General features: G+C 38.3%; 1 pseudogene across 1 annotated transcript; it reads right to left on the minus strand.

Annotated features, from left to right (window-relative positions):
• Positions 1-1,665: 1,665 nt before the first annotated feature.
• LOC309608727 (large ribosomal subunit protein eL30 pseudogene) lies at positions 1,666-11,245 on the minus strand (annotated as a pseudogene). The gene is made up of 2 exons: positions 11,164-11,245; positions 1,666-9,752 (listed from the first exon to the last, which is right to left on the minus strand). The product of its transcript is annotated as a large ribosomal subunit protein eL30 pseudogene (transcript).
• Positions 11,246-13,626: the final 2,381 nt, after the last annotated feature.

Consider the following 13,626-nt stretch of genomic DNA (forward strand, 5'->3'; position numbering starts at 1 on the left):
GTTCCATGAGCACTTGAGAAAAATGTGTATTCTGTTGTTTTTGGGTGGAATGTCCTGTAAATATCAATTAAGTCCATCTTGCTTAATGTATCATTTAAAGCTTGTGTTTCCTTATTTATTTTCATTTTGGATGGTCTGTCCATTGGTGAAAGTGGGGTGTTAAAGTCCCCTACTATGATTGTGTTGCTGTCGATTTCCCCTTTTATGGCTGTTAGTATTTGCCTTATGTATTGAGGTGCTCCTATGTTGGGTGCATAAATGTTTACAATTGTTATACCTTCCTCTTGGATCGATCCCTTGATCATTATATAGTGTCCTTCTTTGTCTCTTGTAATAGTCTTTATTTTAAAGTCTATTTTGTCTGATATGAGAATTGCTACTCCAGCTTTCTTTTGATTTCCATTTGCATGGAATATCTTTTTCCATCCCCTCACTTTCGGTCTGTATGTGTCTCTAGGTCTGAAATGGGTCTCTTGTAGACAGCATATATATGGGTCTTGTTTTTGTATCCATTCAGCCAGTCTGTGTCTTTTGGTGGGAACATTTAATCCATTTACGTTTAAGGTAATTATCCATATGTATGTTCCTATTCCCATTTTCTTAAATGTTTTGGGTTTGTTATTGTAGGTGTTTTCCTTCTCTTGTGTTTCTTGCCTAGAGAAGTTCCTTTAGCATTTGTTGTAAAGCTGGTTTGGTGGTGCTGAACTCTCTCAGCTTTTGCTTGTCTGTAAAGGCTTTAATTTCTCCATCAAATCTGAATGAGATCCTTGCTGGGTAGAGTAATCTTGGTTGTAGGTTTTTCTCCTTCATCACTTTAAGTACATCCTGCCACTCCCTCCTGGCTTGCAGAGTTTCTGCTGAAAGATCAGCTGTTAACCTTATGGGGATTCCCTTGTGTGTTATTTGTTGTGTTTCCCTTGCTGCTTTTAATATGTTTTCTTTATATTTAATTTTGGATAGTTTGATTAATATGTGTCTTGACGTGTTTCTCCTTGGATTTATCCTGTATGGGACTCTCTGTGTTTCCTGGACTTGATTAACTATTTCCTTTCCCATATTACGGAAGTTTTCAACTATAATCTCTTCAAATATTTTCTCAGTCCCTTTCTTTTTCTCTTCTTCTTCTGGGACCCCTATAATTCGAATGTTGGTGCCTTTAATGTTGTCCCAGAGGTCTCTCAGACTGTCCTCAGTTCTTTTCAGTCTTTTTTCTTTATTCTGCTCTGCAGTAGTTATTTCCACCATTTTATCTTCCCGGTCACTTATCCTTTCTTCTGCCTCAGTTATTCTGCTGTTGATCCCATCTAGAGTAGTTTTAATTTCATTTATTGTGTTTTTCATCATTGCTTGCTTCCTCTTTAGTTCTTCTACGTCCTTGTTAAATGTTTCTTGCATTTTGTCTATTCTATTTCCAAGATTTTGGATCATCCTTACTATCATTATTCTGAATTCTTTTTCAGGTAGACTACCTATTTCCTCTTCATTTGTTAGGTCTGGTGTGTTTTGACCCTGCTCCTTCATCTGCTGTGTGTTTTTCTGTCTTCTCATTTTGCTTACCTTACTGTGTTTGGTGTCTCCTTTTCACAGGCTGCGGGTTCATATTTCCCGTTGTTTTTGTTGTCTGTCCCCAGTTGCTAAGGTTAGTTCAGTGGGTTGTGTAGGCTTCCTGGTGGAGGGGACTAGTGCCTGTGTTCTGGTGGATGAGGCTGGATCTTGTCTTTCTGGTGGGCATGTCCACGTCTGGTGGTGTGTTTTGGGGTGTCTGTGGCCTTATTATGATTTTAGGCAGCCTCTCTGCTAATGGATAGGGCTGTGTTCCCGTCTTGCTAGTTGTTTGGCATAGGGTGTCCAGCACTGTAGCTTGGTGGTCGTTGAGTGAAGCTGGGTCTTGATGTTGAGATGGAGATCTCTGAGAGATTTTCGCCATTTGGTATTACGTGGAGCTGGGAGGTCTCTTGTGGACCAGTGTCCTGAAGTTGGCTCTCCCACCTCAGAGGCACAGCCCTGATGCCTGGCTGGAGCACCAAGAGCCTTTCCTCCACACGGCTCAGAGTAAAAGGGAGAAAAAATAGAAAGAAAGAAAGAAAGAAAGAAAGAAAGAAAGAAAGAAAGAAAGAAAGAAAGAAAGAAAGAAAGAAAGGAAGAAAGAGGATAAAATAAAATGAAATAAAATAAAGCTATTATGAAGCAAAGCTATACAGACAAAATCTCACCCAGAAGCATACACATATACACTCACAAAAAAAGGAAAAGGGGTAAAATTAATATATCCTGCTCCCAAAGTCCACCTCCTGAATTTGGGATGATTCGTTGTCTATTCAGGTATTCAGCAGATGCAGGCACATCAAGTTGTTTGTGAAGTTTTAATCCGCTGCTTCTGAGGCTGCTGGGAGAGATTTCCCTTTCTCTTCTTTGTTCGCACAGCTCCCGGGGTTCAGCTTTGGATTTGGACCCGCCTCTGCGTGTAGGTCACCTGAGGGCATCTGTTCCCTGCCCAGACAGAACGGGGTTAAAGGAGCAGCTGCTTCGGGGGCTCTGGCTCACTCGGGCGGGGGAGAGGGAAGGATACGGATGTGGGGCAAGCCTGCGGCGGCAGAGGCCGGCGTGACGTTGCACCAGCCTTAGGCGCGCCGTGCGTTCTCCTGGGGAAGTTGTCCCCGGATCATGGGAGCCTGGCCGTGGCGGGCAGCACTGGCTCCCAGGAGGGGCGGTGTGGAGAGTGACCTGTGCTCGCACACAGGCTTCTTGGTGACAGCAGCAGCAGCCTTAGCGTCTCATGCCCGTCTCTGGAGTTCGTTTAGGTGGCACTCTGAATCCCCTCTCCTTGCGCACCAGGAAACAAAGAGGGAAGAAAAAGTCTCTTGCCTCTTCGGCAGCTGCAGACTTTTTCCCGGACTCTCTCCCGTCTAGCTGTGGTGCGCTAACCCCTTCAGGCTGTGTTCACGCCGCCAACCCCAGTCCTCTCCCTGCCATCTGACCGAAGCCCGAGCCTCAGCTCCCAGCCCCGCCCGCCCCGGCGGGTGAGCAGACAAGCCTCTCGGGCTGGTGAGTGCTGCTCGGCACCGATCCTCTGTGCAGGAATCTCTCCGCTTTGCCCTCCGCACCCCTGTGGCTGTGCTCTCCTCCGTGGCTCCGAAGCTTACCCCCTCTGCCACCCGCAGTCTCCGCCCGCGAAGGGGCTCCTAGTGTGTGGAAACTTTTCCTCCTTCACAGCTCCCTCCCACTGGTGCAGGTCCCGTCCCTATTCTTTTGTCTCTGTTATTTCTTTTTTCTTTTTCCCTACCCAAGTATGTGGGGAGTTTTTTGCCTTTTGGGAGGTCTGACGTCTTCTGCCAGCGTTCAGTGGGTGTTCTGTAGGAGCAGTTCCCCGTGTAGATGTATTTCTAATGTATCTGTGGGAAGGAAGGTGATCTCCGCGTCTTACTCTTCCGCCATCTTCCCACAGCTCCCCTTCTAGGTCTTTGTTAAACATTTCTTGCATCTTCTCGATCTTTGCCTCCATTCTTTTTCTGAGGTCCTGGATCATCTTCACTATCATTATTCTGAATTCTTTTTCTGGAAGGTTGCCTATCTCCACTTCATTTAGTTGTTTTTCTGTGGTTTTATCATGTTCTGTCATGTGGTCCATAGCCCTCTGCCTTTTCATCATGTGTGCCTTTCTGTGAATGTTATTTCTCCCTTCTTAATAGTAGACTTGGCATACAAATCTGCCAAGGTTTCTTCAGGGTGAGGCTCTGTTGAAAGGCAAGAAAATCCTTCTGTCTCTAATTTGATTTTTACGTAATGTTTTGGCATTTGACTATTAAATTAAACTCTCCTTTCTTCCTTAGCTCTAAAGAGGTAGCTTTTACACTTCAAAAATAAAGTTTAAGGCTCCAAATGTCAAAGGTGAACAAATGTATCAAAGTAAATACATTAATTTCTGTTACTTACATATTCACATCTAAGGAAGAAAATATCATAACCTAGTTTATAAATATGAACAACCTTTCAAATTAAAGATAAATCATCTTTGCATCTGAACTTAAAAGTCAACAACACTGTAGGTGAACATCTGACCATAATTTGTTCATCAATAATTTATTAGTTATCAGTATTATAGGCTCAGTCCCTTGAGCACTTGGAAATAAGGGAAATGAGATTGCTTGTTCAGAATCAAGAAGTTAGGTCCACATCAGGAGGACGTGAAAAGATATTTTAAAGAGGAAAAATGCCTTTTAGATTTGCAAAATTTGGCTATAATCAGACTGAAGATATTAATCTAGTGAAAAGACTGTAAGTCAGATGGGAGTTGACCAGCTGTGAAAGCATATAAAAGGAAGCTTGCAAAGGCACACCACACCATGAAAGAGAAAAGCACCAAAAAGCAGTAACATGAATAAAATATTTTAAGTGTATGTATAATTAATGAATAAAAAAAAACTGCTTATAAAGTCTAAAAATCTTAATCATGTACCAAAGTAAAAATCATAGAATCATAAATATTTAGATTTGAGAAGAACTCAAGGGGCATATGGCCTACCTTCTCCTCAATAATCCTCTTTCAGAAACATCCAAGATATTTTGAACACCTTCAGTTTTTGCTCTCTGCCCAGCAAGCTGCCCACTCCCCTTTGGACTGTAGATGTCAATGTGCCTGTCGATTCTGTCAGTTCATTTCTGACCGACCGTAAAAGTAGCACACATAAAACCAACATTTATTCACTAGTTAGATGAGTTGTTGCCTAAAATAAATGGCAGAAATGGTTCATGTAAACAGAGAGTTAAAAGTAGGGATTATTTTCAGACACTCTGCTGGAGTTTTGGATTTGGGTGGCATCTGGTGGAGAAGGGTGTATTCTCTTGATTTTTCCATTGCTCCTTCCCCCAGGTTATGTAGTGGTGGCAGGAACTTTAGACTGAGTGCAGGAAGGCACTGGCCTTGATGAAGAGTAAAGTACCCATCACACTAGAGGTTATATTAGCCTACTCATCACTGGTTTGCCATCAACTCTATGAGGAACATGATACTACTTATTTTTCATAACCATGTCATGTAATTTTCACAACATGCCTTCAAGGTAAGTTTTATTATCAGCCAGCCATGGAGATGTTAAGAACCTTGTCAATGATCATAGTTTAGAGTTTATATTTGAACACAGGGCTACCTGGCTCCAAATGTCAGGAGAGACACTAGCTGCCATGACAACATTCTCTTAGTCTCCTTTCACCAATGCCTGGTTCTCCTCTCATTGCCCACCTGCATGGCTCCCCCCACAATCTCTTAGTTCTTTTCCTCTTATAAGGCCTATTACAGTTCATATATTTTTTTAATCATGCATTTATTATATATACACTACTGAAAAACTAGAAAATACAGATAAATAAACAACAAAAAAGAATACCCAAAACAAAACAAACAAAAATTGCTTAAACTGTAGTTCTACTACCCAGAGATAGCCATTGTTAACCATTGCTATACTGATACAACTTTAGGTTGCTTCTGTTTTTCTGAACACATTCGTAAATGGCATTATATTATAATACTGCTTTATATCCTGCATTTTATTATCATTTTTCCATTTCTGTAAGTAGACAAGTTCATCACTATGTGTGTCTGGGTTTTTGAAACTGTTATATTAATTGAACTTTGCATCAAGTGTCTCAATTTACTACTTTTAAAAATTATTTGTTTCTGAGTATAAAATATTTTTAGTATTAAAAAAAAACTGTAGCAATTATATCATGTAGCAACTGAAAGCCTCCCTTGTGGTTTGGTTAGTGTACATACAATTCTTTATTTGATTTCTTTCAAAGTAGGTTTTTTAAAAAAATAAATTTATTTTTTTATTTTTTTTTGGCTATGTTGTGTCTTCGTTGCTGCATGTGGGCTTTCTCTAGTTGCCATTGTGGTGCGTGGGCTTCTCATTGCGGTGGCTTCTCTTGTTGCAGAGCACGGGTTCTAGGTGCGCGGGCTTCAGTAGTTGTGGCACCCTGACTCAGTAGTTGTGGCTTGCAGGCTCTATAGCGCAGGCTCAGTAGTTGTGGCTCACATGCTTAGTTGCTCTGTGGCATGTGGGATCTTCCTGGACCAGGGCTTGAACCCGTGTCGCCTGCATTGGCAGGCGGACTCTTAACCACTGCACCACCAGGGAAGTCCCTCAAAGTAGTTTTGATATTGGTGGATGTTTCTCTTTGAAGATTTCTTTATGTCAACAGATACTCCAGTAATTTGAGAGATTTGGGTATGTATACAAGGATAGAAAAAGTGTGCCTTGGAACTTACATATTTTAATTAGGGGAAAAATTCTTATTTATTTTGTAAACAAATAGAGATTGTGGTTGAAAAAAATAATGTTTTCTTAGTATACATTTATCCAAAGTTAATTGGTGAATTTATTAAAAATTAAAGTCTTTTAACCAAATTTAAATTAAAATTCTCAGTTTTTATTGTCTCTTTAAAATTACTGATCATACAATACTTTCAGCCTCTTAAAAATATTAACTAATAGTACTATTTCAAATATTTTATAAACAAAGCACTGCTCTAGAACACTGCTGGTGAAATATACAGCTCTACATTTGGAAGTTAAATGTATTAGAGAAATATAATGTGAGCCACAATACAAGCGACATAAGTACTTAAAACAGTAGAAACAGTAAAAGCAAACAGACAAAAAAACCAAAACCAAAAACAGATGACAATCATTAATCTTAATAGTATATTTTATTTATGACCCAATATATCCAAAACATTATTATGTCAATACTTAGTCAAATAAAAAGCTTTACATCCTTTTATTTGATTGTAAGGTGTTTTACATTCTTTTTTTTTTTTGTATTGTCTTCTAAATCTAGTATATATTTTGCATTTGCAGCACATTTTACTTTGTACTTAGCCACATTTTGAGTGCCCAGTAGCTACATATAGCTAGTGTCCTATATATTGAAAGGCACAGCCCTAGACATCAACAACTGTTGATGTAATAATAATTAGCTATATAGATTTAAGACTAAAATACAAATTCTGAATCCAAACTTTAAACAATCTAGATAAAAACAATGATTTGCCACGTATTTCTTGGGTATGCATTTATGAGGCAATTGGCTCTGGTTAGAAATCCAAGCTAAGTTCAAGCAAAAAGGTAAATAATCTCAATGAAAAATTAGCCTGGAACACCAATTATTGATTATTATGTAATGACAAGTACATAGTATATATCTCATATGTTGTTCTTTGATTGATTGGGATTATAAGACATTGGCCTTTTAGCATTATGCTCTGACTCACCCAGCTGGTCTTGGATACATTTCCAACAGGACACTGAAAAACTTTGGTAGATTGATTAATTATTTGCATGAGATGACCATTTTTTGTTAGGAAACCAGAGTTTGGTGATACCTATAGAAAGATATGGGGCTTAGGACAGAAGACATGAAGAATATGCCAATATCTGGATTTCATTTAATATATATTCCATCACAGTAAACAGAGGATTGGGAATTTTTGTTCAAAGAGATTGGAGAAGTAAGCACTCTGCTTTATTAGAGGACACCTTATAATTTAATGGATAGGATTTGTAATTCTGTTACTGCTTATCTATGCAAAGGATAGACTATTTCTTTGGGTAAATTGGAGTACTTTTAATTCATCTTTGTATCCTCTTTACATGACATATTTGGAAATGAGTGAAAAACAGTAGTAATTAATGTTAATAATATATAGCTATCTCCTTTCTTAAAAAATAAAATAATGAACACAAATCTCACATATTAAAAAAGTGACCTTTTAACAATAAAAACAGAAGAAAGAAATCACACACACACACTCAAACACACTCATACACAGGGAAGAGTAAGGAGCATGAGAATAATACTCCAAAGTATTCATTCCCTAAAAAACATATTCCCCAAAGAGAAGAGAAAATCTGAATTCAGTTGAGAAATATTTTTAATCAGACTGTGTGAAAAGTAAATGATTTGATAGTAAGCCCACAGATAAGCCAGACTAAATTGGTTGACTTAATCAGTCCTTTACTACCTGTAAATGGTAAGTTCTTTTTTCAAACAGCTGAAATATTTAATTGAAAAATATTCATAATGAATGCTTTATTGCACCTCTTCTTAAATCCAGCAATCCTTTCAGAGTTTTGAGTTTACAGAATCAAATTATTAAAATCGTGTTTCCTGTTTGACGAAACTGAAATGGTAAAGCACCAACATTAATGAGAGCATTTTCCTTAGCATAGAAGTTCAGCCATATTTATTTACTATTTACCATACAGTTTCTCAATAAGAAGCATTTCTCTGCTTATTTAGCTCATTAAGAAAAATATGGTTTGGTTTTTATCCTGCATACATAAAGATTGCTTCTCCCTCTTACTTCAGATGATGAAAAAAGATGTCTCCTGGCTGGATGAAGGTGATGAATCTCTCGTTTATGTTTTATAGTTATAGCTTTATGATTAGAGAAAGAAAAAAGAGCAGGGAAATACACGAAACACTAGATCTTGAAGAGCTCAAAGGGAAAACAACAGAACACTTCAAAGGCAGGAATAGAAAAATTTTAGAGCAAAATGCTAAAACAGATTATAAGGAATTTAGAAACTAATATGAATATTTAGAAATTAAACAATACTTTTCTTGTGATGGTAAGGAAAGTTATATTTAACAGGTTTTCATTCTCTCTTTTTATTCTTCCTCTATTCTGTGATCTACATGACTACACATACCCACAGCTTGCAAAAATCTTTTATGAATAGTTCTGTCAAAATATGTTACTTCAAGTTGAACAAAATAAAAATCTTAAATTTGAATGCACAGTAAGAAATCATTTCCAGAATTGTGTTCTGTGGAACAACACTACCACTAAAAACCCAGGAGAAAAAGGCCTCTGTGGTCAAAGTTTGGGAAAATGCTATATATATTTCTCTTTTGCAGATTTACAATGGGCTTGTTCATATTCAGGTTCTGATAAATCCTGTAGTAAAGACTTTGTATAGCCTAATATTTTTCAAATTTATTTAAGCAGGAAGGCTGTTTAAAATCTAGCATCTTGTGGAACAAATGTTTAAGAGAAAAAATATTTGGGGAAATGCTACTGTAGACCCATAATATTTACTTTGGTTACAGCTCCAAAGTAAATTTTGAGTATTATCAAATTCATAAAACCCAGAAATTAAGAAACTAAGAAACAGATGTTTGGGGATTAGCTAGGCTAGCAAGGTAACTTGCTTATCAAAACCAACATCACAGCCCATGAGATATAAATTTATGCTAGATGCTTTCATTACAAAATCTTTGTTTCTCCAGATGTTTACGTCTCAGAAGAGCCATATGGTAGTAATGTCTTTTTTTTTTTTTTTAATTTTTAAAACAAGCTCTGGCCAATTTTATTAAAGAAAAATTGTACATGATTTACTTTTCACCAGTCTGTTCTTGCATGCCTCTAATAATACCAGAATCACCTGGATCAATGATAGCCAGTGTGCATACTCTGTAGTATTTTTGACATGCTGTGCCCAATTCAATATTATTGCCACTGTAGTGATGGACACCAGTTTTGGCCAACATGGCATAATACTCTATTTCAGATTTCCTCAAGGCTGGGCAGTTGTTGGCAAGGATGACCAGTTTCGCTTTGCCGTGTCTGATCATTTTCAGAGTCTGCTTGTACCCCAGCACGTACTTTCCACTTTTTGTAACCAGTTGGAGCCTAGAGTTGATCGACTCCAGTGACTTTTTCGTCTTCTTTGTGGCCACCGTCTTCCTGCCTTAGGTGCGGTATGCCCCCAACCAAGAGCAGCTGCCAAGATGGCCGGAGAGCGAGAAAGGGGTAGTAATGTCTTTATTCTCATTATAGTTGAATAAATCATGGAAATTTTGTGATCACTGATAAGTAGTTGGAACTGCAAATAATAAGTCTATGATGGCCAAGGATTAGAGATGCAGCATAGTCATTTAATAGCTGTGTGACCTAGCTGTTTACCATCTCTGTCGCTAAGTTTTCACATCTATGAGTTGGGGTAATAGTAGTTCCTACCATGTAGAGTTTTATAAAAATTAAATGAGTTAGTACTTGTTAAAGTTCTTAGAACAGTAGTTTGATAAGTGCTATTTAAGGAAATAGTGAAACTATTGAACTACTACTAATGAAACATAAAATACTTTCTTCATCAATCTTATGCCTGAACATAGATGTCACAGATATGGATTTGTAAACTGTGGGCAGCAGTTTTGTGTCCCCATGAGTGGTAGGAAAATGGGAAGGAAGAGAAAGAGAAACAGAAAGACTACCCAGTGCATCAAATGCATCAACTGCTCCACTTCCACACATTTGAGAAAATTTTTATTTTTTTGTCATTTGTGGAGTTTGGTTTGTTTGTTTAAATGTGGTCTTAGGACCAGCATCAGAAACTAAAGTTGAAATTCCTGTGTGCCACCCGGACTGCTAGAATCAGAATCAGAATTTGTGAGGGTGTGGCTCAGAAAAGTGCGTGTTTAACAGACACTTCCAGTGGTTCTCAAACATACTGGAGTTTAAGAACCTCTACAAAAAAAACAACATAAAGAGTTCAGGTAAATAACTTACTGGTTGACATTCAGAAGCAGAAAGAGGAAGAAGTGCTATGTGTTTGCATCTCCACATGGCCCCCACGAGCCGCCTGGTTCCCTGATGGTTTTACACTTGTGATTTTAAGAGGTTATGGTCTTTTAATAAACTGATCTTTTCTTAAATTAAAAAAAAAAGAACCTCTACCAGACACAGTTCAAACTCTACAACTGTGCAGGGCTCCTTATGGTTGGCCTCGTCTAGTCTGCTCAGGTTCACACCATCAGTTTGCCCAAGTAACACAAATCTGAAAAACAATGGCTTAACTAAAACTACTTAAGGCATTTCCCCTCTGGTGGTGAGAAGTCTGTGATAGACTGCGCAGGGTCCACCGAGCTGTTCTCTCCTATCTCGGGGCTGCAGGCTCCTTGCATCTTTCTGCTCAACCATCCTTAGCACTGGCTTGTTACCTTGTGGTGATATGGCGTTGTCCTTCCTCTGGGCATCATGTTTACATTCCAGGCAGGGAGAACAGGAAGGGAAAAGGGCAAAAGGCCCATCCCAGCTGAGCCAGCTCTGCTTTTAAGGAGTTTGCCTGGAGCCTCACTTGACAAGGAACACTTTTAACTCACTGACCAGGCCTGGGCTGCACTGCTGTTCTTCACCCTTATTTGCAAGGAACGCTAGGGAATGTCGTGTTTTCACTGGGCACATTTTTATGCCCAACAAAACTGCAGTAGGCTCTTTGACATACTCTACATTCCAAGCTTAAAAAAATTACGTTTTCTCAGCCTCCATGCCTCTGTGTATACAATTCACTTGAACGAGACTGCCCCTCCCTACTTAAATATTTTATGACCTTCTCTTCCTTCAACATCAATTCACGTTATCCATTCCTCTGTGAAGGGTTCCCATCTCACCCCCAACACCCACCCCGTGTCATATTCATAATCCTTTATTATGGCACTATCATGTACACTAAGTCAGTAGACTGGCATCACTTTGAAGGCCAAGATATATGGCTTATGCCCAGAGGCCAACTAAAGCAGTTAACTCACAGTAACTGCTTTAATAACATTTCCTGAATGAATGAATGAACAAATGAACATATGAAAATTTGAATGAACAACTGAACATATGAATGAATAGTGGAGCATTACTGTTTTGGGGTAATGACTTCTATTAGACTCTGCTATTCATTTGTACTCATTCAGAGAAATACTTGCTATATATTTGGGAAGATATTATATTATGAAATTAAATGAAAGTAAGGAGGAGTATAGCAAAAACAATAAATATGTGAGCTCCTCTAGTAGAGAACCTATGTTTATTACCTTTCGTCTCTATTGCTTCACCCCATGAAGGGTTTGATTCAAAGTAGGTTTTTAATAAATGCTGAATGAATGAGCATTGAATTAAAAGGAAAAGAGAGAGTAATGAAAGAGTTAGCAGGCTGCTTTCATTTCTTAAAATTCCAGCAGTATATTATTAATGTCATTGTTCTGAGCAAAAAATTTTAGGGTACAATAGATAAGTAATAGTAACAACAATTATTGCTCAGAATAATGATATATAGGAAGCTGGTATTTTTAACTTCTTTTAAGACATGTAGGGTAACTGCATCGAACATTGAAGCTTGAACTTTGCATTTTTATAACCACACATATGACATATGACTCTATAAAAAATATAACTTTATAGCTACACACTATTAGGATTTAATTATGAAAACCAGTGCCTTCACACAGAAGTACATTTGGGAAGAATTTTTTCTGTCATTTAGAAAAAAGAAGTATTCTATCTAATTCATGCATAATAAATCCAGATATTTAATTTTCAAATATTAAAGTGCTGGGTCTTAATTTGCTCTGCAAAATCTGGTTTACAGCAGGAGAAGACTGAGACTTAGCCTCTTTGTAAGATAATACTGATGAGAGGCTGGCTTTATGTGTAAGGAGGATGTGCTCTCTTTCAATATGACAAGGGCCAAAACCTAGGGACTCTAGTTCTTAGAGTGCCCAGTCCACTGTTAAAACTGGGAAGAAAAAGGGTAGCTAGAGAAAAAAAAGCTTACCCCTTTTTCATGTCCAGGGACTGGGAAAAAGAAAATGGAAATCAGAAGTAGGATATCAAGCTTAACAGATACTTGGTCCTGTCTAAAGTGTCCATAAGACATTTGGCCCATACCAAAAGGTCTTTGATATTTGGTCCTGTCCAAAATCATTTGGCACAGACCAAATATGCTCATGGACATTTTGGATAGGACCAAATTTCAAGGACCTTTTGGCATGAACCACATGTCTTACGGATGTTTTGGACAGGACCAGATTTTAAGGACATTTTTGTGTGGACCGAATGTCTTATGACACTTTTAGATAGGATAAAATATCCTTCAAGGGGATATCAAGTTTTGCTCTCTTCATGACTAGGACTCAAAGAGTAAGGCATGTTCTAGAAGTTGAGAGAAAGAGCAAGGCAAGGTGCTTTTCCCTATCCCCCTACTTTCAAACTTTGGGAAGGAGCCATGTTGGTGTCGGCCTCATAGTAACCTGGAAAGGTGGCTCCTGCTTCCTGAAGTTTAGAGTTTCTGAGCCACCCTCAGTTCTGTGTATCACAGACACTGATTCAAGAACCACTGTGACTGGAAAACAGAGGCTGGGGGTAAACAGCTAGGCCAGCAAGCCAAAGGGAGAATCCAGCAGAGACTCTGCTGCTAGCTCTAGGTTTACATAAGGCATTCAAATTGAAAGGTAGAATAATATGAAAGCACAGGGAACAGTGCCAGATTTAAATTTCACCAGGAATAATCTCCATCAGCAAAGTTTTATATATGAATCTATTATGCATAGGAAAGCAAACGATTTGTCTTTCTGAAAATGATTTGGCTGAATTGGGCATAGACACTGAAGACATGGAACACTAATACTGCCATGTGTTGGAATTTATTTTATTTAGTAAGGAGAGTATGCCAGTGCTTTAGATTTTATCAGGTAGATAAATATGAAATAATAAACAGGTGCTTTGCTTTTTTATCTTGCTTTGCTTTCTAGAAGTGGCCAAAGGGAGAGCAGGCAGGAGGGGAACTGGAAGCGATT

This window comes from Balaenoptera borealis (genome assembly GCF_965194805.1).
Source record: "Balaenoptera borealis genome assembly, chromosome: 13".
Classification (NCBI taxonomy): Eukaryota; Metazoa; Chordata; class Mammalia; order Artiodactyla; family Balaenopteridae; genus Balaenoptera; species Balaenoptera borealis.